This window comes from Chelon labrosus (genome assembly GCF_963514085.1).
Source record: "Chelon labrosus genome assembly, chromosome: 4".
Lineage (NCBI taxonomy): Eukaryota > Metazoa > Chordata > Actinopteri > Mugiliformes > Mugilidae > Chelon > Chelon labrosus.
The window spans coordinates 19,227,208-19,252,630 of record NC_140340.1 but is presented as its reverse complement, the minus strand read 5'-3'; the positions used below and the strand labels follow the sequence as shown (position 1 = coordinate 19,252,630).

General features: G+C 42.9%; 1 protein-coding gene across 2 annotated transcripts in view; it reads right to left on the bottom strand.

Moving 5' to 3' along the window:
• The window catches only part of ephb2b (eph receptor B2b), a 118,893-nt gene that overhangs the window by 36,214 nt on the left and 57,256 nt on the right, over positions 1 to 25,423 (bottom strand). The window lies entirely within an intron of this gene.

The following is a 25,423-nucleotide window of genomic DNA, read 5'->3' as shown; positions in this document are numbered from 1 at the left end:
CTTTACAAGCAGAGTTTTCATTAAACGCATATTCTGTCGAGTATCTTGACTTCAAACATGACATTAAAGCTGGAATCCGTTTACTTCTATTTATGAAAAACATGAACCGACAAAGCAGCGTGCTGTCTTTGTTACAGTTTGTTTGGATTATCACAAATGTCAATGGCAGTTGGAATTATTCTGAAATAAAACTGAAGCAGAGATTTCCCTCGCCAAGTATTAGCTTTGACATGTTTTTCTTCCTCCATGATTGATGGGGGAAAAGGTTTCGGGTACAGGGCGAAACATGAGGCCTGGACATTCACACTGCCAGTCAACAGGGGCTCTGAATGAGGCCCAGGCAACAGCTACGTGGGGAATTGGGATCGTACCTCGGCGGACACAGTGAGGTCTAAGAGAGTACGGCGCTCCGAGGAGCAACACCAAAGGAAGCGGCACAAAGAGGAGGAGGAGGTGGTGGTGGGTAGTAAAAGATGGAAACAAAGAAACGAGAGGGGAGAGGTGGGGAATGGCTGCGTTTGGGAGTTTTTCTTTTCCTTTTTCAGCCGAGGAATTCAGTGCATTACTGTGCCCACAGTGAATGTACGTGCTACAACAGTATGCATAACAATCAGAACAATGACTTTTAAAATATGCATGGGGAGGAAAGTGAACGAATATAATTGATTAACACTTATAAGCCACATGATGCCATGCTACCACGGTGGCTGTATTTAAATATTCTGCGGCAGCTGTTGCATGGCACACTGGTGGGTAATGCAAATTTTCCCACCAAGCACCAAAGCTCAGACATAATTTCATTGCAGGCCTGAAAAGGAATAGATTTAGCCTATATCTTGCCAGTTTTGCCCAAGTCTTATTGTTTGTTTTAAATGGTCAAATCTGAAATTACTATTATTTTTTTATTATTTTATATATATATTTTAGATGCTATAGTACCTGTTAAAATTTGGAAAAAGTAAACTAAAATATATATATTTAAAATGTCCATAAATGCCGCTGACAACAACAGCACTTAAATTTTAAAACTAAAACTGTGGTACTAAACAATTTATAAAATATTTGGCTTCGTAGTTTATATTAAGTGTCACATGGAGTGTGAGAGAAGTTGGGTTTGCAGCATCCAGATTTTAAAACATGCCAAACAGGAAAGTTACCAACACTGATAATCAATGACAAGTGTTAAAAGTTCAAAAAGAAAACCAAAAATATGAAAGTCCACAAAGGCTCAATCACATATTTGGTGTTGTACTTATACACTTAACACAGAGTATCAGATAAGCACGGTTTTAGAGCATCAGGATAAAACTCAATCATTTACCTGATAAAATTAAAACAAAATTAAAAAAGTATTGGTGAAAACCAACCCATCCAGTTCAAGAGGGCACGGTATTATATGTCTTGACATTCCTCTGGTCTTTGCCACGGCCATTACTTTGGGGAAATATTTGGGGAATTTCCACTTTATGCTCAGATGACAGATTTTAGGGGCTGCAAAGTTGTCTGGTGTCAGATGCAGAGAAGTGGAGACACGGAGAGCAGTGATTAAAAATCAGATCAGAGCTGTAATTCCCTACCTCCCTGACTACCCAGATTGCTGCCGTTGAGCTGTTTGATCATCATGCTGGCAGTCTCGCTCAAGATGTGAGAACTAAAGGCTGTTTTTTTTATGTTTCCTTAACTCCAGATATACTTCTGGCAGGATGAGCTAATTACAGCCAGAATATTCATGGACAATATTCTCTTGTTCCTGCTTCCTGTGATTTAAAAAAGAAAAAAAAAAAACAACAAAACAGCCGCTATTAATATCATCAATAGTGTCAAGCAAACATGCCACGTGTTCCTGTTAGATATCTGGGGACTGCAAACGAACGTGGATTTTTTGGAACTGGGACAAACAATAAAACGTGGCAATAAGTCAAGAACAAAAGCCACATAGAAAAGTTTTAAGGGAATTTATAAACACTTCAGACTCAATTTAGTGGTAGCTGTGTCAAAAAGGTCCAGATCACCTCAAATTGGTTCCAGGCGCACAGCAGGCATATTCACTCTTATTTCTTATATTTGAAAAATAAGTGAAAACTCCTGCCAGTGTGGTAGATAGTTATGTTTCTAATGTTGTCTGATCATTTAAACACCAAGTATTACATTTCTTTAATCTAACACGGAGTCTTAAAACATAGTCTTAATACCTCCCCTGCACACACACACAAACACACATCCCCATCTCCCAGCTGCTTGTGTCTGCCTATGTTTATGGCTTCTAATAATATATAGTGACATAAAAGCTTTAATTATGGGGTTCTTGCTAGACTCACGGAATAAAAATAGTACTGTGAGGTAAGGTAAGTCTCTGTGCGAGGGTGCTAGTCAGATTTTTACAGCAGGTAATTTGCTGGTTGTTTCAAAGGTTTCCTGAATATTACAGCCGAAAAGATTTATAGCACACTGAAGAAGAGACCTGCAGCTAAAGCCATCTGAATCTTGCAAAGTAGTTTGAGTGTTTATGTCTGTGAGGGAGAGGAGAAACTCACAAAAAAAGGGAGAGAAGAAAGATGGAAAAGCACACAGAATGACAGAGAAAAGCAGCGCGCGTTGTTTTCAGTGGCACTGCCGAGCGCGCCCATGCTGTCTCCTTTGTCTAAATCACACAGAAAGAGAGGTAGAGACCAAACAAAAACTGGGTGTTTAACATTTCCATCACGCCCACCTGGGCAATGTGTTCAAAACCAGACAATCAGCTGTTTGATACCAGGTAATCCGGTCTAAGGTCACAGCTATTGTAAAAAAATAAAAAAATAAAAAAGAGCCCCCACACACACATTTCCAGTCTCCTTCACCCACCATTTTTCATCCACAGAACCCAAAGGGAGACTCTTTGTCCAGGAGTCTGGGGCATCACAGCAACAACAGCCCACTCTACGTCCCTAACCCCGCCCCCCACTTCCAGGATCCGATCCGCCCTCCCCAAAACTGCTTTATTTGATGAACACACCATTAAAGAAGAGACAAGGAAGACAAAGACAGACGAGGAGTGTGTGTGTGTTGTGTTCAAGGTGCGAAAGAGAAAAGGCTGGAGGGGTATTAAAAAAAAAAAAAAAATCAGAGGTGCTAGGTTTTGTGAGCACAGCAGGAAAAAGTGCTGAAAGCGGTGAAAATGGCCAGCGTCAGAGGGATTGTGCGAGTGCGCGGATGCTGGGTATTTCCCTGTATTCCTTTGTGACCAAAGAGGCCTTTGCAGCGAGCTGTGTACAAGTTTGGGCCTCTCTGTGCTTTGCTACTGCCTGTGAGGAGCACATGAATCATTTTGGGGTTAAGATTAGAGGCCATCACAAAGAAGTTTGCTCCTTTTACAAGAGAGACCACCGTTTTTACAGAGGAGAAAATTTGATTTAGTAAACCTGTGAGGTTTTCCAGTAGCTTTCTCATTACCTCTACCATCCTGCAACCACACAAAAAAGATTGTTAACCTTTGAACTGGTCACATCTAAGTGGAGCATAACCTTGTGAAACAACAGTCGTGGCCACAAACGAAACCAGAGGAGCACAGCCACAAGTTGCATGTCTGTTCCTGGGAGTTAGGACAACCCAGCTTGCCCCCCTCTGCCTCAGCTCTTCCATGGGGAACACTAGCCCGCACTGTTTGCAACACAAGGTCTCCGCAATTCAATTAGGAACGCAGTCCTCCTGGCCGTCTAATTCAATCAGGCTTGTGTGAAAGCTATTAGACAACTGGCATTCGCTTCACCCCACACACACACTGGCGCACAAATGATATATTCATTTCTCCCTCTAGGTTTCCATGTCTGGTGCAATTAACAGGTCTGGGCCTCTGCATGGCTCCTCACACTGTAAGCCAGGGCGGTGTCAGTGGTGTGAGGGTGCAAGCACTGATGAACTACAAGGTGGGAATCAGGCTACTCTCAAACTAAAGGATAGTGCAGCATCATTTTAGCGGGCTATTTTCTAATAATCTTCTGCCCTATGTTCAGCATTCATGACTAAAAGGGCGTACACAGAAACTAATAGAGATGTGGTGACAAGAAATTGTAATGAAAGTTGTAGCAATTACAAGTGAAAGATCTCATCTGTTCTCAACTCTGAGGTGGCCCAGTTGAGGCCAAGGACAAAAGAGGATGTCACATGCTGGTCGACAGTATTATTCGATTGGCAAACACAGAGTTCCTCGGACAATTACTGCAAGAAAACACCGTTTAAAGACTACCACCTAATTCACCATGCCAATATACGTTGGAATGTTTGATGAACCTGGATGGAGCAGCACATTGTTGATGGTATTTATTTTTCAAATTGGGAACAGAGGCTGCAAGAAGAGCCCACTCTGTCCATACAGTAGCACTATTCTTGGGAAATACACAAGTGGTTTACCTAGGCAACCAGACCCTTCGATGTCTATTATGACCGACCGTCTTCTATGAAGCAAAAAGCAATGGGCAATGAGCATAGCTTCATATTTGGTTAGGGCCTCCAACTTTGAGCAACCAGGGCACCATCTCCAACATGACAACTTCGGCCATCCACAAAGCTGTTGCAGTTGGACAGTTGGTCTGGGGTCGCTCCGTTGGGAACTGATTATGCTATGGCAAATATCTACAGGGCCAATCATATCGTTTCGATGAGATTTACGTGATGGACAGAAGAGCAACAGCAACAAGTATCTGTATCAGTTACAATCATAGACTAAAATCACAGCCAAACGGACGCTATTTTCCCGGGGATACGGGCGGCGCCATCTTGCGGCTTCGAACCCAGAGTCTGCGCAGTACGGTCCAAGAGTGGAGACACGGGGAGCTGCAACAACGATGACCCGCCCACACTTCCGCCAGACTCACTTGTGTTTTCGTTTAATTAATGCTGCGCTCTGCTCTACCTCCACCAGTTACAAGAAAATGTTGGAGTATACACTGTACTTGTTTATTTGATTATTTCTTCCAACATCCGTCAGCCCTACGGGACCGCTTCATGGAATTGTTTTCATGGCAACTTGTAGTCATCACAATGCCACATCCTGTTTCTATATCGTCAAATAGCTAACTGAAACAAAACTTCTTGTTGAGTATGCACCAGTATTATATTAACTACCTAAAATGACAGAAACCAACCAAAATTCTTCGATGTGCACTTTGCTGTTTTGCTGATTTAGCCTAAGTCCCATCCACTAACATGGAGGGGGTGGAGCATGTGACCTATACTGCAGCCAGTCACCAGGGGGAGCTCTACTTGCGTTGGCTGCACTTTTGAGAAGAAACAATTCTTATCAGAATATGAGTCTGGTGACATACATCGAGCTACCAAACTACTGGAAAAAGGATGCTTTGATTCTATACTTATAGCTTGAATGAATTTCACATCACAACTTGCATCAGTGTTTATTAATTCCCTCACGTGACAGCCTTTGCACAAATATGCGATCTGTTTACGAGGCGTAAACACCATTTATACATGATCCAGATATCGTCTATGCATGGATTCCTGGAAATTGTGTGTCACTGTGTGGTTATCTGTGGTAAGACACTGATGTGTCAGGTGGTATAGGAGGACAGATAGAATGAGTGGAATGTGACTTTTCCCACTGTGTCCCTCAGCATTTTGCTCTAAGCTGCATCTCCTCTGCAGTTGTCACAGAGCTCAGAACCCCAATCCCCCTCGCTGCAGCAGGCTCCTTTGAGACAGATTAGGAGCCAAAGTGAGCAGCAGATTAGCTGGAAATGTGGGACACCTGGGAAATGAGCTCTCAGGGTGCAGGCACCTCGGGAGACAAACAAGTCCTGTACACACATCCACGAAACACAAACCACACAAGACACCGCGCCACACACACACCGTGTGCACGAACACCAAGACCTCATTTAATTCCATCTTCCTCCGATACATATACATCAACACATAAATAAGCAGGGGCCGTAAAGCGGAAAGCCACTAATAAACCTCGTCTTGGCCACTGCCCAGAGGACAATTTCAGCTCATACTGCAAGGGCTTAACCTCATATATGTGGCGCATATACGAGGCTCACCATCACAGGGTTTGGTATTTACAAGGACAAAAAGAAGTGTGCAGCACTGTTCAGAATGTCAGCGGCAGCTAAAAATACTCTGTAGGGGAAACATTAGTCATGTAACAACTGGTGTAAATTAATTTCCCACTAACTGACCTTATTTCTCATTATCTCATTACCGTTGGCCATAAAAAAACATCAGGGAGCCACGTGGCACAGATATGCTGTGAAATCTGTTCATGCAACAGTTTTCCACTTTTTCAGTTTTACGTCGATCTTTCAGATTTATCGCTCTTGTTCATCACAGAAAATTTAAACCGTGAGCAATAAACCACACACCAAGTAGAAACATACCAAAAAATGTGTTGTAATCAGGGCTTTAAATTGATTAACATATTTAATCGCATGATCGCTAAGTTAACATGCCTTAGAGCAAATTAATCACACTTCATTACAAGGACACGATATTTTTTTTTTTCCAAGTTTGTGTTTCTCTTATCAACATCTCTGCTGCTCAGAACGTTCTCTGTCAGTTCATGACTCAGTTCACATGAACAGTAAATGCAGATAACTTTGTACTTGGCCGAGCTTTGAAGATAAACTTGTCGTTCAAAAGACAAGTTTCTCAACTCGTAATAGTATTACTGCAATAAACCACAAAGTAAAATTATTTACTATGGCCGCACTTCAGATTCTGTTTGCTTTTCACAGCGTAACTGCTGCTTTTTATGCTGATTTCCCAAACTAGGTTGCAGGTAGAGACCATACTAACAGAATGTTTGTGTGCGTTTATTATTGGTAATTTGCTTTACCGTGTTAACTTTGACAGTCCTAATTGTAATCCATTTTTCTGTAGAATATTTCACACATACAGCACACGTACAAGGCCCATAACCATGGAGCCCTGCAGCAACCTCAGGGGCCTAAAAGCCAACATCAAGTTCCAAAAAAAAATGCAGTTCGGTTAACCTCCATAGACATGATAAAAGAGACAGTCTGGTACAAAACCAATTTTGATTTGGAATTAGTATTCGTGACAACTGTATACATTTTTTATATAATTCACCTATTTGAAATATATTAAGGTTTACAATGACGCATAAATTAGGGCCTGACAGCTTTGAATGGCCAGTTGGTGCCCCTCACAAGAAACTCACCTGCCTGCCTCGACTCCACTCATGTTCCACCTCTTTCGAAATTTCTGATTAACCGAGGAGTAGCGTCAAGTCACGTACTGCCAAGACGGCAACAAACAGTGCCACCCACAACGAGCTCACAAACCACAATTCAGGCAGCTTTTGTAAACTACCAAGCTGAAAAGGAAAGGAAAAAAAGGCGAGGCCCCAGATAATTTTCTATCTGTTGGTCAATACTAGGCTAACAGGACTAGAACTTTCTATTATTAATTAACCAAAAACTTAATTATTTTTCAGTCTCAAACGCAAAAGATACACTGATAAGCAGAAATTCCTCATATTAGAAAATAGTGGCAAATAGTCAGTCAGTCCAGTAATACATAGCAGCACTTTGGTGCATTTCACACTGAAGTACACATACTCACAACACACCTCACTTCACCAACACTCAGCCTTTCATGATTTCCATGTGGCAAAAGTTAGTTTCTTGATTCAAACAAGCCTGGCGGAGCGGCCCTCTGTTCAAGACCACAATGCTCTCATGATGATCATCAGGTCATAAATACCAAAGAAGTAGAAAAAAAAAAATCAGTGAAAACTATCTTAACCACAGTATTTCCATACTGTCTGATAACTACCATCTGTCAATAAAGGAGGAAACAGAGATGAAAGGGGAGTATCAGTGGAGCCATGCATGCAGCACAGTAATAACGTCTGGAATTTTCACTGCTCTCTCTCTCTTTTTTCCTTCTTTTTTTCCCCACTTTTTCAGGGCCGGGGGAAGAAAAAAAACACAGCCACAAACGTGGAATGGTGAAATTACAGGCATCCGAGCCAACACGTATACTCACAGGGTAGGAATATGAGCAAGGCTAGAGGGTGGGCGGTTGTGGGGAGTAAAGCGGAAAGGGTCATTTCATGCAGGCAGATCACTTGACAGCTTGCTCTCCAGAGGATGTAGGGGTCCAATCAGGTTGCTGGTGGACTCCTTCGGTACACTGGGTTGCAGATGGCTGGGGTGTGGCAGGAGGCTGGCCCCTTTGTCGGCATTAATCTCCATTTAAGATGGCTTGTCAGCCATCAGGATCCACATCACACTGGAACTAGCTACATTGTATTCCATTATTTGTGATGACAGATCATTACCGGGGCTGGAAGAATGTCAGTTTATGCAGATAATGGTATATAATTTTAAATTATGGCATACTCCATAATCTGGTCACTAATTGGGCCTCTGTGCTCTGGAGAGGTAATTAATTCAGGGAAATTTCTGTGGTTTATTGCATACGGGTGGGATTAGCTGATGCATGCATGCTGTTGGGTCGTTACAAAACAGCTTAATTCAAATTAATTCGGCTCAATAATTTTGCGCAGCAATCAAGAACCAATTGCTGCGAGGCCCTAATTTGGGATGGCTTTGTTAAAGTGGATCACGTTACAGATGTGTTTTAAAAAATGTGTTTACAGCACAACAGCTTTGGTTTAACCACCCACGCCCCAGCCCTTCAACCTGTCTTCATACAGATGCATTAAGTTCTGCACTGACACACAAAGGTAGGCTGGCCTTACTTAACGTTGCACTGATGCTGAAAGCAGAGGCGCTGAACTTTCACTGCCATGTGACACCAAGTGCCAGCTATTGTGTTTCCAGCGTTGCAGTGTTCCTGTAGGGTGGGAGGGGGGGGAAAACTGCACCTTTCTTTTCAGACACTGATGAATGGGTGTACGCTGTTTTAAATTTGAGACAGGTAGGAAATGAGAAGACACAGGAGCGATCAGATGTCAGAGTGTTAAGCTGTCATTGTTGAGGCTCACAAAAGAATGTGGGCAGCCTCCGCCAACCCTCGCCCTTGCCTGCATGGGAACAAATCACCTGCCGCACCACAGGATGCACTGTAAAGCACAGCATCTCTGGAAACACCACCTCTACCTATGACATGACTGTACAGTGGGTGCAAATATGAGTTGCTGCCATCCTCTTTTCCCTCCTGCAGACAGTCACTTTCATTCAGCCCACACCACTCATACTCTGTATTATGGCTCATGCATTTATTTTTAAGGCAGAGGACTGTGTTTACACTGTGTGCTCTCCTAGACACACAGATCGATGTGTCTGAACTCTTTATGAGTTTTGACTTGGGCTGTCAGTGCCTCGGCCTCCAAAACCCCCAAATGCGCCCTTTTCTCAAGGACACCCAGTTGCTAGGGCAACAGGAGCCATTGCAATGTACGGCAGCTTCCCCGCTCTGTTCCGCCGGCTGCACCAGGACCTTACAGCCCCGATCACAGCCCCAGACTGCTGATGACAGTGGCACTCGGAGGAGGAAGCGCGGTGAGTGGAGGTGGAAAATAGAGGGTGAAAAAAAAGGTGGAGGAAGGAGAGTAGTGGGACGAATGGATGGTTAATAACCTCAGTGACCTGCTGAAGCCATACAGCGTGTTGGTGTAGAAATCTCATACTTGTCTTGGCACAGATAAGAAGCTATAAGGAAGCATTACACCACCCAGTCCGTGAAATAAACAACCCATTAAAGTTGCCTTGCTGTTTTGCACTTGTCGTAATTTGTAAAATATCACCATTCTCCCTTATCTTCTTCAACAGCCAGCATTTATTTTCAGCCCAACACAACAGCCGCAGTAGCTGACATCCTGACCAATACAGGTGAGAGGCAAACTCGTAGATGGGTGGTGGCGGTGAAGTCCTTTGTGCCCAGAGGCAGATGTAGGAAATAGCTGACAGAGGCAATCACTAGTCTGTATGTGTCTTTTTGTGTGTCTGTGTTTGTAAAGGACAGCACAGAGAGCAAAAGAGAGGAAGACAGAGTGAGGGAGAAAGAGAGGAGGTAAGGGAGGGGGGCTTTACCAGAAACCAAACAAAGGCAGCAAGCGGCAGCTCCGAGCTTGGTGACAGAGGCTCCCCAAGGTGCAGTCTAGCTGATGGACAGGTGGCATAAAGGGGCTGCGTGTTGTCCAGTCAGTGGGGACAAGGGGGGTGTCACTGCAGAAGGGGGCTAGGAGGGGAGGAAGGAGGGGAGGAAGGAAGGGAGAGACGGGCGGGAGGGGTGGCATTGCAAGGAGCAGCTGGTGCTGAATCCTGTCACTGTCCCAGTGTAACCCTCCAATGCACACATATAAAAACACAAAGAACGCTCTCTCACACACACACACACACACACATCTCAAAAAAAAAGCACAAAAGATAAACAGTACCCCGAGCTGGACTGCAAGTATCATGTTCAGAGGCTGGATTTTATATCTCCAGCCATCTCTCCCTGGAGTGTTATTAAAGATAAGATCAATTCTTCTGACCACAAGCATTTAATGAGGCAGCAGGGAGTCTGAGTGAATTCTGTTATCCATCTGATCTACAAGTGAAAAGAAAACAACAGCTGTAATGCGCCTATTTTACATGCATGCATGCATCCAAGAAGCACACCCGCATACTTAGACGCATGCACGCACAAACACAGAATTCCAGTTCTAACATGTAAATCAGTGTTCTCTCCAGTAGTCAAGAGGTTAGATAGATTTTATGTAGAAAAAAAAAAAAATATATATATATATATAAATTTAATTAACTGTCCCACAAATGTGACCATTTTTGAGGACTTGTAACGTGCTCAGAATAAAACAAGGGTAGAGTCGAGTGGTAAATTCTCAGATTGGATCATGTGACTCAACATGTGCTTGACAAATAAATAACAAGCTCATGAAAATTCAAGCCATGACATGCCATGGGAGACGTCAACAACCAAAACAAGATTTCACCTATAATATTAACATTCAAAGATGCAACCAGAACGTAAACCAGACATTTGCGCACACACTCACACACAGAGACATCTGAAACCTCTTCCCAGCACCATTACACCTGCGTCTGAAAAGGCTGGTATTGTTGGGATGAGATTCATTTGAAGCCTTTAATGGATGCTACTTAGAGGTGGAATACATTAAATGGCCCAATCATGGCTACAGAGTGAGGTGATGGCCCAGGCGAATTTATACTGAGTGAATAGATCAACTAATTAGCCTTTAAATATGTCATTGATTCATCTAAAACAAGGAATCCCTGGTCTATTCATCCGTACGTCTTCTCCCCCATCTATGACTACGTCCTTAACCCTGATAAAGGAGGGGCTTGGCTGGCTGGTCTCCCTTCCATTTGTCCTAATCAATGGAGGCTGTTCAGCCCAGACCCAGGGGGTCAGTGAAATTAAGTACCCAGCTCACACCGAGAGGGATCGGGCCGATGCTGGGGTTGGGGGAGAGATAGGCAAGCCCTCTGTTACCTTGGCAACTCCACTGCTGCCGAGTTTTCCCCGATATGGTCCTTCAGTCCAACCCTACCCCTCGTTGGGATCAAAATAGTCACATATTGTGTCCTGCATGTGAAAAACTATACGTGTGTTTTTGTGTTTAGTGAAACATATCTGCAACTTGATGGTCAATGAACTGACAAAAATGAACATTACTAGACGGTAATGGTATCATATGAGATCTGCTCACAATGGATGCTCCTTGCAAACATGTCCCCTCCAGTGTTCATACAGCCGAATAATAGCATGAATAATAGATCATTTCATACTGCTGGATTACGTCGTTTCAAATGCTGCATGTGAACAAATAGTTTTACTAGGCAGGCAGGTGAGCATATATGAAGAAATTTCCTGCCGGTTTTATACCTTCCTAGAGACAGGAAAGTTAAGTAATAATTAATAAAGATTGACAGTAGAAGACATTACTGAATGAATAACTGGAGGGTAGCCAAAGATGTTTGCACTTCCTACATGAGGGTATTATAGTCACTTCCAGGAGAAGAAAACAAACACTGCAATCATTAATTTGGCACATTTTCTGATTTGTAATATGTACTTATCCACTAAATTCAAGTATCTCTTCTAGTTTGTTGTTTGCACTTATGTCTAATCATTAGTATCTCCAAAAAAACTGTTTCTGATGATAATGTTCTAGCAGATGTTGTCAATTTCGACTTTACCAACTGGGAGAAAGCAACGTTTTCATTTTCTGTGATTGTGGATTTAACCCTTCTTCTCAGCCACACCGAAATTTAATACCAGTACAAATGTGATGTTATGAAGTTAAGCTATGGTGAAATACAAGATTTCTTACTTAATTACCACGTTTGTTTTCACATTCTTGCCAACAGCTGGAGCGGCTTTGATCCTAGTATATCAGAAGCTCCTGTTTACTTTAATGGGTTGTGAGAAAGCACGGATCTTAAATCAATACTAAACACATGCACGAGACTCTCTGATGAACTCTGTATGTCAATCAGCCTCAGTTAAGGCAGGATTTGTCGTATGAGCTGTACTCATACATGTCACACACACATATATAACTCAAACACTATCCATCTTCCCTGAAGGCAGAGCTTTCCCTTGGCATAGCCCGGCACATTCCAGTGCTGCATATCTGACATATCCATACAGGCCAGCACACATCATCTTTGACATTAATGCTGAGGTGCTGAAAAGGTCATTGTAAAAATATAATGGTTGATGCCTCTACCTTCTGGGGGACAGCTCCTGAATTTACTCATAAGTTGACAGTCATGTGAGTCATTATCTATTTGTGCTCAGTGCAGACAGGAAATATTCAATACACACATACAGTATGTATATTTGTGTACAGACACAAATAAGGCCCATTGTTAGTTGCCAAATGTTAGAGAAGGTGTAAGAGAAGTTGAAGCAGCTTGAAAAGGACGAGGGTCTGCAAAAAGACGACAGATTAGTTTTAGATTCCTGGAGGCAGAAAGATTATCCCAAGGAGGCTAGTGGGGGTCATGTTAGTCTGACTCAGACTAAAATCCCTGTCGTCTGCACACACAGATGAAATGCCATGTGCAAAAAGTCTTTAAACAAGTCCTGGTCCCGAGGAAATACCAGATAATTGTGGTTTTCAACAAGGTGCCAGACGGAGCTAAAGTAAATTTGTGTAACCCTGATCACCTGCACCTAATAAGTTAAATAAAATGGGGTAAAATTATGCTAAGCTCATCTGGCACAATGAGACGAGGGGAGGGGTGAGGCGGCAGTTAGTTTTGCTTCGCTTCATGGAAGTTTGATGAGGAAACGGGAAGGGCATCCATCCAAGGCCTTCGATTTGTGGACTTCTGCCAACTCTCTTAACAAGAGACATAAGCAATTGATTAAAGAAGGCCTACTTAAAATCCTGAGCGGTTTTATGGGCTCTTACTGTAGACTACATCAACAGCCTTTGATAAGTGTATCATACTTTAAATGTCCAGTCTAACCGGCCTGATAATCTACCGACCCCTCCCTCATATTTACTGCCAATGTGATGATTTCCATTAACATGTCCAATTCTTCATCCAAGTGTCAACAGTTAGGCATGTTTATGTTCATAGGCGTAGAGATGTTTTAAGGATCCTCCCTTTCACTGCTGTGATAGATAGGAAAGGAAAAGAAAATACCTGTTAAGAAGGTGTTCCACAGGGCACTGCCAGGGGCCTCCTGAGAGGTCAAAAACCTTTTTTATCAGCACACTAACAGGTTCTGGCTCGACAAGCTCAATTAGCTAGCACTTAGTGCAGCGTAGGAGAAGACCACGCTCTCAGCACGAGGCCCATATCAACAGAACCAGAGAGATGACAGACAAGACGGGCCCACAAAGGCCTGATTGTGACAGCGGCTGGAAGGTCGTGAATAGGTAAAGAAGGAGGAAGGACTTATGTTCTCCGGGGTTTTGTGATGTGGCTGATAACAATCTTCCAGCTGAATGACAAGGCCACTATAGAAAGTCTTCTGGATGAATAACTTCCATTGAGTTCGAAATTCGGAAACGAGCCTAACAGAAATTATAAACAGTGTTGAGCTTGAGTTGAAAGATTGTTGTCCTGAAAGACAGAATATACTGTATCTAATACGTTGTTTCCTTTTGCATACCCTAGGATTAACTGACATGGCCAGACAGCTTGCAGCGTGCATTTGATGGGGCAGCTGTTGTATTTGGAAGCATGAAAAAGTTAAATAGTGGAGTGTTTAGGCATGTCATTTGAGTGTTTTGATAAAACAATGACGGGATTCCTGAATCTCCACTGCTTTCAAAAGCACAACAGTGATCCTGTTGATGCCCATCCCTCTTGCAACACTACACTGACAGATAACGAGACGCTTCACAGGCATGATTTCAATCATAGTCAGTCATTCAGTAATGGGAAGCCTGCCTGCTGGCATGGTGCACACACAGATGGAATTTAAGCCATCTACTGCCAAGCTTTCATTGGCCCCTTTCCCCATTGCCACATTTTAATAGCAGAGAGGTACAATACTGTGAATGATCCATACTTAATCACCCTGCTTGCAGGCCCAATTGATTCTTGTAATCTCGTAACTTTGCACCATGTTTAGATAGAACATCTCCAGACGGCCTTGAGAGCACAGACAAACAACATTGGTGTGATCTCAAATAAAAGGGTTTCTCTATAGACAATGAATATGTGCAAAAGGTACTAAGAGGCCATCATTAATACATGATAGCATCTCGACCGCTGCAACAAAATCAAGCCATCTCCACTCAGAGGATGTGGCTGCGTTTTCTTCCTTCAGCAGACACAAAGGCCTCACCACAAAAAAAAAAAAAAAAAAAGGACTTAACAAGCAATCTGTTGAAATAGGTCATTATGGTGGAGGCATGCTGTGAATGCACCGTGTCCCCAAATCAATACGTGAATTGCTATATTTAGTAAGAAGGTCGAAAGGAGGAGTTATCGAGGCTCTACAAGGAATGAATGGCGTCAGTGTATCAGCGCTGCGCCGCTGTCGAGCCGGCTCATTCTACATGCAGATGGTTTCAAAATGTCTTCTCTAGTGAGGATTACTCTCTGCGGAGTGTTGAGACGTCCCTCATGGTGGCGGGAAATGTCACATTCTGCTCAGTGTCAATGTCATAACATTAACCTTCAAGGTGCTATGAGACTGTGTAAAGAAATTCCTATGTTCTATGGCACTTCATTAGTCTAAGAAACGGCGAGGTTATTTGTATAGAAATGGCGTGGAATAAGTTTAGCTCGTATATCTTACACAGTTTTTCCACGTTATGACTGGATACACTAGATCATTAATCACTTCAAACTTTAATATAATCTCAATATCAGAGCAGTATGCACAGATGCTTCCGAAAGGAGGATGATAACTGATTATATTTACACTAATTTGCAACTGTTATAAAATTATTATCGACCTGGATGAAGCAAAAGACCAGGACCTGCACTAACACATGTCCACTGTGTACCTTAGCACTGACATGCAAAATCCTTCATTTAAGCTACTGCAGCACATGCCACTGACAACACTAAGCTGAGCCAATTCATATCTTGCTGTAAGCAAAGTGTGATCCACTGCCTTGCCAAGCGTACATTATGTAGTGTGGTTAAGACAGACATAGTGTGTGTCTACAGCATTGCCTCCAAAACTCCTTCTCTTCTTTCCTTCTCGCCAGTTCACTGTTTTGTTTCAACTCAGTCTGTCTCCCTGTGGGCTGACAGGGCCTGTCTTTTCATTTCAGCCAAAATCCTCACCACCGTCATGACTCTGCACGGTGAAAAAAAAAGGCTAAGACAGGGGGAGAGCAGCATCAAAACAACCTCATTAATAACTGTGACTAATGTATTCCAGACACTTCTTTAAGCCTGCTGCTACTTCACAGAGAAGAGATGCCCATACAGGGAGGGGAGGCAGCGGTGGCCCTGGTGCGTGGTGAGGCGGTGGCACACAAAGTCGCTTGGCGGGGCGTAATGAAAACACCCTGCACATGAAAATGCACCGATACCCCCACCCCTACCCCGCAACCCACCTAAAAAGCGAGAGCAACTCTGTGGAGACCACACAGCCTTGAGGTGACCACAATAAACCATAACACTGGTCCCAGCACGAAGTGAGCATTTGCCAGCCGTCAATACGTGGCGAGGCCAATCCGGGCCTTGTAGTAAACACTGGTGGGTGGTTACATGAATTTCTTCTGTTTGTCCTGCTGACCATGACTCTGTTTTAGTGTCTGCATGTTATTCTCCACTCTGTCTGTCTCGTTGCAACTATGCACTGAGTAAATAGGAAATCAAATCTTCACCTACATTAGCTGATATATCCTGTTTATTCAAGTCAATGCTAAACATTCAATACTTGCTTCAAGATTTGTATAAATGAACCATGAAAAGGTTTGCGGGTAGAGCACTTCAGTGTACCAATAATGGAGATATCAATCAATTCCTGAGGTAAAGTGGCTGCATCAGCTTACGGTACTCTCTGTGACCAGTACAGTATGCACGGCCTCATTTTTACAGCATGCAGAATAAATTGTAGGGCTAATAACTGTGAATTGCCCAGAACTTGTGGGGTCTTGAATTGCATGTAATTAAAAGGCTACGGTTAAGTTTAATAAAAAGAAATTAATAAGTAATTACTATGTAATTTCCAACCACGACGGGGACATAAGAATCCGGCTGATGGTATCTCAGTGCTGTGCTTAATCTTGCTTTGTGATGTTCACGGGAAGCAATGTTATTTTTCCACACAAGGCAAAACAGAGCAGCCTTCTCATTAGCTCATTGTTTACAGTATCACCACCTACTTCTCCATATCAATTTAGAATAAACAGAGAATCCCCCAAGGCTTTAGACTATAAAATGTGGGAAAATATCACTAATAACAACACACGAAACCTAGAGGTGGAGAGGAGGAACGGGCAGAAGGAGGGAATTGGTGACATCTTTCTCACCCATAAACCACTGCTTCATATTATAATGTACTGCTAAGAATATTCCAAATGGTGAGATAAGGATTAGCCTGGCAGATTGTGCAAGGCCTTTCATCTTCCAAAGCAAGATTTAAAAAAAAAAAAAAAAGGAAGCCGTATCCTTTAGATGAACCTGGTTCTTTACAAGCGTTGTAAGTATGTGAGAAACCGTGCTGAACTGTACCTTGTAGCCAAAAGCTTGGGAATTCCACAGGAGAGTGGAACAGCTCATTATACTGGGTAATTTATTTGCTTAGCGGCTGCCCAGGGGGAAGTAAAAAAAAAAAAAAAAAAAGTTTTAACATCCAGAAAATTCTGTAAGTAGTCCATTTACAAAGCCGAGCTGTCGCCTGCAGCAATGAAACACCATCCCCCCAGTCAAACAGACTTCCACAATTAAATCAGGCCAAGATTGTTCTCCTGCCCAACATCAAGAAGGTTTATCCTGCACAATTTCAGTCCTAATTGGGAGATTATTTAAAATTATAGAAAAAATGTGCAGTATGGTACATCCTATTCTAGTAACCAGAGTAACTAAACAAGACAACTGGACTTGTTTGGTTTCTTGAAGACCTTTCACCACTCAACCATGTAACAAGTTGAAATGTCTGGTGGGGAGTTAAGGTTTTTATTAGAAACATCTGAAACCCACATGACTACGGTCTGATGACCAGGTGCTTACCTGCAACTGGAAGAATTTGTTTTGATCCTGTTTTTCCTCAAATAACAGGTGCTACTTGGATAAATGAACACATCTTCAAGAAACCCAAAAAGTCATGTTTACTTGGATATACTGGATATACTGGATATACTGTTTTTTGGATATACAAAAGATCTAAAAAACTGAGAACCTTCACGGATATACAGCACATGGAAAGGTGTTCAACAAAGACTTACACTATTTTCTGTCTCTATTTTGTAATAGCTGAGATTTTGCAATTTTGTCTGTGCTAGTAGAATGGCTCTAGGGATGACAATATCGGTCTGCAGGTCTACCAATTCGCTCCAATATTATTTGAAATTTGTTCTAGATATTTGCGGATATTTGTGGTACCCTGTGATGAATCCTCTTAATGTCCTGACCATCTCCTAGCAGCATGAGAAGGTTTTAGCATCTCGGTATATGGACATTCACAGAATTTTTACATTAACATATGGTTCCCAAACAATAAATCACAATGACTTTGGAGGCAACTACATCATACTTCTCGTTCTACAATTGCTTGTATTTTTCAGTGAAATCAATTTCAGTGAAAAACATAAACTTTAATCTTTAGCTAGTGTCTTTTGCTAATTATTAAATGTGTGCAGCATTCTAACATGACCCATGTCAAATGAATGTCATTCATTTTATCCATTTAAATACTTAACCTCATCATGTAAACACTGCCATTGTGAGCATGGTGGTCATGGACTCCATGCTCATAAGCCATAATCTTGAGCAAGACTCCTGCGTCAGGTGGACGTCATAGAGTCATAACCATGGACTATATAAAGTATGGATGGCATGTCCCCACTTCCTTTCATTAATCAACTTGACAATAGAATGTGAACTTAAACAAAACTTCTGCAAAAAAAATGGAAACTTAAATATCCATCTACATTATATTAACTACCTAAAATTGAAAAAACATTATTTGATGTGTAATTAAGCGTTTCAGTTTAGCCAAATCCCATCTACTGACATGGAGTAGGTGTGGCTTATGACCTATACTGCAGCCAGCAGCCACCAGAGGGAGCTCCACATGCTTTGGGTTCACTTTTGAGGAGCTGCCATGGCATCCATCTTTTATACAGTCTGTGGTCATAACGACAGCCACATCTGTGATTGGTCCGAAATGCATTTCCTAATACCCGCCTTGGAGGTGTAATTACAGAGGCAGTACACAAGTATAAATACTCATAACATGAGTATGTTCTGGTATAGGCTTTGCGTGGATATGTTGCGCAAGTACATATAACAAAGCTTTTTTTTGTACACGATGGAGGTTTGAGATCTAGTCTCAATCACCTTGTAGGTGTTACTCTTTCATGAATATCTCCTGGGTCTTGAAACTTGATCCAGTGAGTGACATGAGCAATACGTAAAACAAAATATTCTTCACCTGGATGCTCCCACGAGTCAGGAACACACAGGTAGAAAACTTGCAAAGAAAACAAAGCTCTCGACAGGAGAGAGCTTAACTTTACATTGACTCAGCTTTATAAGCATGTGTTTCAATTTCAAATTCAAACACCACCCGGAAACCTCCCGGGGTGGCTGATGACAGAAAAGTTTGCTGTGCTGGTCCAACTTTTTGAGTTGACATTAGCCAGTGGATTTCTAAACATTATGGAACTAAATCCCAAAATAAAACAAATACCCACATAAACGGCTTGATTTGGTTGTTGACTTTGCTCAAACACTGCAGAGGCCCCTGTGGCTGCACAGAGCTCATGTGGACACAGTCACCTCGCAGGGATTCACTGAGGTTAACCCCCTGATGTTGCCCTTGAAACCAAGGATACTTCCTGTTTGTTGGTCCTTCTTGTTTGGTCTCAGCCTGTGAAATTAGTTGTTAATTTAATTCAGTCTTTTTGTTTTCCTTCTTGAACAGCAGGGTGTACTTTCTGAATCTAAATCACTCTGAGTGCCAAGTAATTAAATGTACAGGAATTTATCATAATCACAATGCGAGGAAGATATATTGGTAGCACTGAGATTTACAGTGGATGCTGACTCATGCTACAGAGCAAGGTGGACCTCACAGCTTCCAGACAATGATTTGCAGCAACGGAGAGTATGAATTTGCATCACTTAACTGTTCTACACATTTCAGTACTGTTATAATTGTTTATATGGAAATGAGTGACTATTTCTCAGAAAGCTGTCAAACTATGTTTCAAGAACCAAGGAAAACAGCGTTATTTTTGGCTCAACAAGTTGGGAGAACTTTCGCTGTTGACATGATTTATATTATTGTGAAAGGGGCTGTATCAGGAAATCTTTACGGCGTAGATAACCAAGTAACCCCCCAGTTTAAGTCAAAAGTCACAAAAAAAACTGGAAGTTTAGAGACTTAATATTCTCTCCCTGTGATGTCTTTCTTCTAGGCTGCTCAGAGGAGATGATCTCTCCTGGTTATTAGTGCAGTATGTCGTGCCAGACGGTGAGACGTGTAGCGCTGATAAGAGGAGAAGAAGAGAAAGAAACTCTTACTGTGCCCTTGTTAATATCCCCCGAACCCCCTGCCAACACTTCCCTTTCCAGTCTAATCTATCTCTTTCCTCCTATCTCGTTGCTTCAACCAATGCAGCCATTTAATCTTTAATCAGGAGAGGTTTAACAGGGGAGAGATCTTTGTTGGAGGTTGACGGTTACTTATTTTAGAAGCCATTGTAGTTCGGCAGCGTCTCCCCCACATGAGACTGCAGATATATAGTTGCACAAAATGCTACAGTCAAAGTTCCTCTCAAGATTATGAACTAAACAGTTGATTTAAATTCTAATTTTAGTTGTAAATTATACACATAAAACATGTTTTTGTCATTTTCTACTCAGTATTATTGACGCCTTTACATGTGGAAGATCTTACGCTTACCAGACTTCCGCCTTGTATGAAGGAGCACATACAGCGGACACGACCGTTTCGGCTTTTTAGCAAGAATCAAGGGGTTAACCTATGTCTGCAGAATACACGTGGCACAGCTAACCAATGTCAGGAACTTGGTAAGCTTTCTCGCTGCTCTCACTTTTAGACTAGCTGTAATGTAGGTCAACAGCGCACAACACAAGACGCCACAATTTTCTCGCAGTGTTGACCGAGTTCTAATACATCATTGGAAAACAAGGTCACTGATACTCGAGAGGGATTCCTGTCTTTAACAGTGAGCTCGATTGTTTCTCATCTTTTATCCAGACAGATGCTTGATCCATCAGTCTCCCTTAGCCGAGAGAGCGGCTTGATTCCTCTAGCAGGACACGAGTCGAGGACATCTGAGAGAGAGAGTGCATGGGGATGTTTTGACAAAGCCTCGGCCTTGTGCCTGATGAGAAAAGAGAGGCCCATATGGAAGGATCCGCGTACTGCACGGCTCTCGTTTCCAGGACACCCTGTCCAAGGCGAATTTATCATGAACAAAACCATGAGGCCTCAGAGTTGTCATCCTGCTTTGTTTTCATGGAGAAACTCCAGAAAACTCTCTGCGGTATCCCCGGGGCTCAGAGTGAGACAGGTATAGGTGTTACTAGAAAGAACCAGACCTACAGGAAGCCTCTATGGTCGATGAGATGACCAATAATGTGAAAAGAGGCGCCGGGATTATAAGGGGTCATGCTGTCTGAGTTTGAGATTCAAAAGATGGTGTGGGATAATGAGCAGTGTGACAGAGGGGCATATGGAGCAGAGCCCGACATGTGCAAAAACATGTGGAAAACGTTTACAGGCTTAACAGGCCATGATCTTTGAGTTCAGGGAGATTCGCAGGGATCGCAGGTCACGTTATCACATCCGTATATGATGGATGTGCTGTGAAAATGAGGATGGTAAAGTGTAAGTATGGGTATACAGTGTTCCTGTGAACACACGACTGCTTTCTCTAATTTCATTTATGCACTCACGAGATAGACGAGTGCTGTAAGGTTAGAGGGGCTGTTTAATTGGAGTTTTTTCCTCTCATTAGAGGCTCCCCATCTCGCCTTTTCTTGTTTTCTCACTCTTTACCACTTTATGGATGTGCGCAGGGTGCAGAACAGGCAGAGAAACAGAAGACAGCAGGGTGAAAAAAATAAATAAAAAGCACCTGGCCATACTGAAATCCCATCAAAGTGGGGAAGAGGGAATAAAGGCTCCTGAATGTTCCCTGGGGCCTCTGCGGACAGAATGACACGTCTTAGAGCTCGCCCGTTCGCCTCCTGCTGTTACAACATCCTACACTGTGTACAGACCAAAGAGGCCGCCTCCGTCAAATACACATCACAAGCCCTTTATTGGGTCTAAATAAGAAGATCAGGAATGAAAATCAAGGGACGCCGCTTACGATGGATGCATGAAGTCATGTTGTCTGTGATGCCATTTAACAGGCAAATGCTGTAGTAGTGAACATCTGCTCGGCGCTAATTTGTATTCCTTATGCTTAACTAAATGTCTCCTAACAGCAGCAGAAGCAGCCATCAATCTCCCAGAATAAGTGTGGCTTTTACTTTAACATAATATTGTGTGATTGCCTATTGTGTAAAGCAGTCTGTTGACATTTTGGTCTCTTTCTTTCCTCTTTATTTTCTCCCGCACTCTCTCTCTCTCTCTCTCACACACTCTCTCTGTAAATCTTACTGCAGCCCATTGCAAGCCTTCCTTCATCTCTGTTGGCACAATGCACAATGCAGCAAAAGCCCCGAGGGTGTGTGTGTGTGTGTTTGTTTTGTTTTGCTCCGTGTCTTGTTCACGCACAGAGGACAGTCATCCAGTCATCAGCGCGGCTGTTCCCCACGTGCACTGTTAGTCAATTAGAGGTGCCGTTAAAGACAGAGCCGCCAAGGGAAATAAAGGCGGCGGCGCGGATTTGTCTGTGCTACGCTGATTTCCATCCTTAAAGCCTCTCCAGACGAAGAGACTGCAATAATTGGGATTCTGACAGTGGGTTAGGGGGACTCATTTCCTGCTTTCGCCTCCTCCCCACCGCTTTTCCGTGCAATCATGTCTATCCAATCATGCCTGCCCAGCACCTACCTTTGCACTCGATCCCCCTAACTCTCTTTATCTACAGCCGCATTTGGCTTTAGATTTACTGGAGCCTTTCCTCCCTAATCTAATTGCTGTGGTGCAACTGCAGGAACCTTGCACCTAAGCACCTACTGTACTACCACCGATACAGAGCTCAATCTGACATTATACGCCCGAGTGTCGTTTCAAAAGTGCCACACTGTGACCTGAAGACGCTTATCATGCATGTGACTTGAGCACCATGTGAAGCTTGCTGTACAAATTCACTACCAGTTTGTATAATAGATCTCTAAATCTTGGAATGAAAGTGGCTGCTTGGGGGCGTGGGGACAAGAGAGGTGAGGGTGTGACTGTGAACAGATTCTCTGTTAAGGATTTAGCATTATGAATTGTAAAACTTTTCCATTTGAAAAGAAAATACCAACAACGCCTGCACCGATCCATCTGGGTTGACCTGAAGATCAAGGCCCGCTGTCAGCATGACGAATCTGGTCGTAGGAATCGAAGTTGGGGTGTTTTTGTCATCTCAGTCGCTCCCATTGGACGTCAAAGTTGAGATTAGCTTGGTACCCGCCCACTTCACGTCACCAAAGTTTATTTTCCCTGAAATTCATTAACATGCCTCTTCTTATGCGTTCGTCCCTTAAGTGTAACGTAGAGTGTAGCAGCATTACTATGAAATGTGACCATCAGCGGTAAAACTCCAGTCAAAAGGCACATTTTCTGTTCATGTGATGAATTGAAAGTTCTCTCGCTTCTTTCTACCCCATAGGAATTCAAAGAATTTCCCCTTTTTTGGCATCTTAATTGGTTTTACTGCCAAAATCCTCTTTCACACCATTATTTCCACCTCACATGAGAGGAAGTGTGAGTCGAATATGTAGCACTTTCACTTTTTTACCCACTGTCTCGCTGCGTAATGTTATCTGTTGACTCCCCTGACAAATCTGGGCCACGAGGCCAAACAAACTACGCTGCTTGTTTTTTACGATGCTTTCCTTTCTCTACATAAATACAGTCGCTGACAAAAACATAAACCAAGGCATGTATCAAGCTGTTGTTATCGCTGTGACAGATTGTCTCCATCTGAATCTTCGCCGCTCAATAACACGAGCCACGCTCCCACAGTCGAGACCCTTGAACTCACAATAGCATGGGGTTAGATGATCAGATTACACTGAAAAAACACACATGGGCATTGTTAAAGGGGGTTTGCGATTCCACCCATGAACATGGCTCTCATTGTGGCGCACTGAAGAGAATGCTTTTCATTCTGGAGAGAACAGCAAGGGCAAACAGGACCTCATGTGTCCATGTAATGCACCATCTCCTCAAGGCTCTGAGCGGAAATCAGATCTCTCTTCTCAGGGCCGTCTCTGCTGAAAGGCACTGGTGTGGTTCCTTCACTCCCAGCACTCTTTAGAAAGGAAACTTAATCTCACTTGTAAGACAATTGCAAAAAAAAAAAAGACCTCAGCAATTTAATGTAAGCACCCCCTTCTTCTTGTCAATATTTTGACAGATTTCATGACAGCATAATTATTTGCCGGGAACCCTGCCAAGGGTTTAATTGTTACATGCGTAATTACAGGTTCACTTGAGATGTTGGAACAAAGCATTGGTTGCATTATTAATATTACAGTACAAATAATGCCTTTCATCTTGTCTGCTCTGTGCCGTCTCCGTGGTTCCATAATCCAGCCATGAAAGAAGATATCATCCAAACCCTCAGAGGGTACCTCTCACAAATCAATTCATTACCCCATAATATCAGCAGGCATAGGCGCATCTTTCATAGATCAATTCATTATCCAACTTCTGGCAGCTGAAAGGCAGCGGCTGACCACAGTTTGAGGCACTGATATCAGCTTTCGGTACTTAGGAAGATGACTAGAGAGCGCACAAATGGATGGCAGTCTTCCATCAAAAAGGGCTTCTGAACAAAGGGGGAACCACATAATAATATCCTTGTAATGGTTTTATTATTTTTTCTACTCGGACAAATACGCAAATGTTTGCAATTGTTTGTAGTGGAGCTCATAACTATTATATGCAGCCATAAAACCCATCTCTGCGAGTTTTGCTGCATTCCACGGCTGCACTCACTGATAATGCATTCTTCTCGTAAAGCTTTAATATGCAGTCGCGGCAGCGCTGGATGAAGGAAGACGTGAAGCGCGTATAGGTTCCTCTGTTATAATCACTGCAGTACAGTACTCAAATCTGTGACTTTCACTTCTGCAGAGGTGCTGGTGAAGTTCAGAGAACGTAGTCAGCGAAGCTTCGACTGTAGTGAACCTTGACTAACAAATCCAGAGTGCAGAAAGTAAGGAGAAATAAAGAGACGGATGATCAGGAATTGAAGGTGAAATGCTGCATTTTTTTTTTTTAGGCAAGCCCAGCTGCGAGGACATGAAGCGGATCAACATGCTTTCCCCGAGCGGACAACATTTAATTGTATAATCCCGTTTAGCAAAAAAAACACCATGACTGACTGAGGACACCCATGAGATGCTCCAATCCACCACATGCAGTGAATTACATGTAGGTCAGAAAACAAGCAGATTTGTGTAATTATGCAGGCATGTGGATTCAGAGTAGCTTGCTGCACCAGAGTAGCTATCTTGACATGCCTCTTATTGGCCTGTATTCCTTAAGGAGGAGCCGGAGCCCGTCCTCATTAGTAGTCACTGAACGGGCCCGGCAGTGTTTGCGAGGCAGCACCCATCACGTTTCCACTCCCAGCACGGAGACACTGGGGGATGTGCTGTAATTACAGGCGCACACAAGA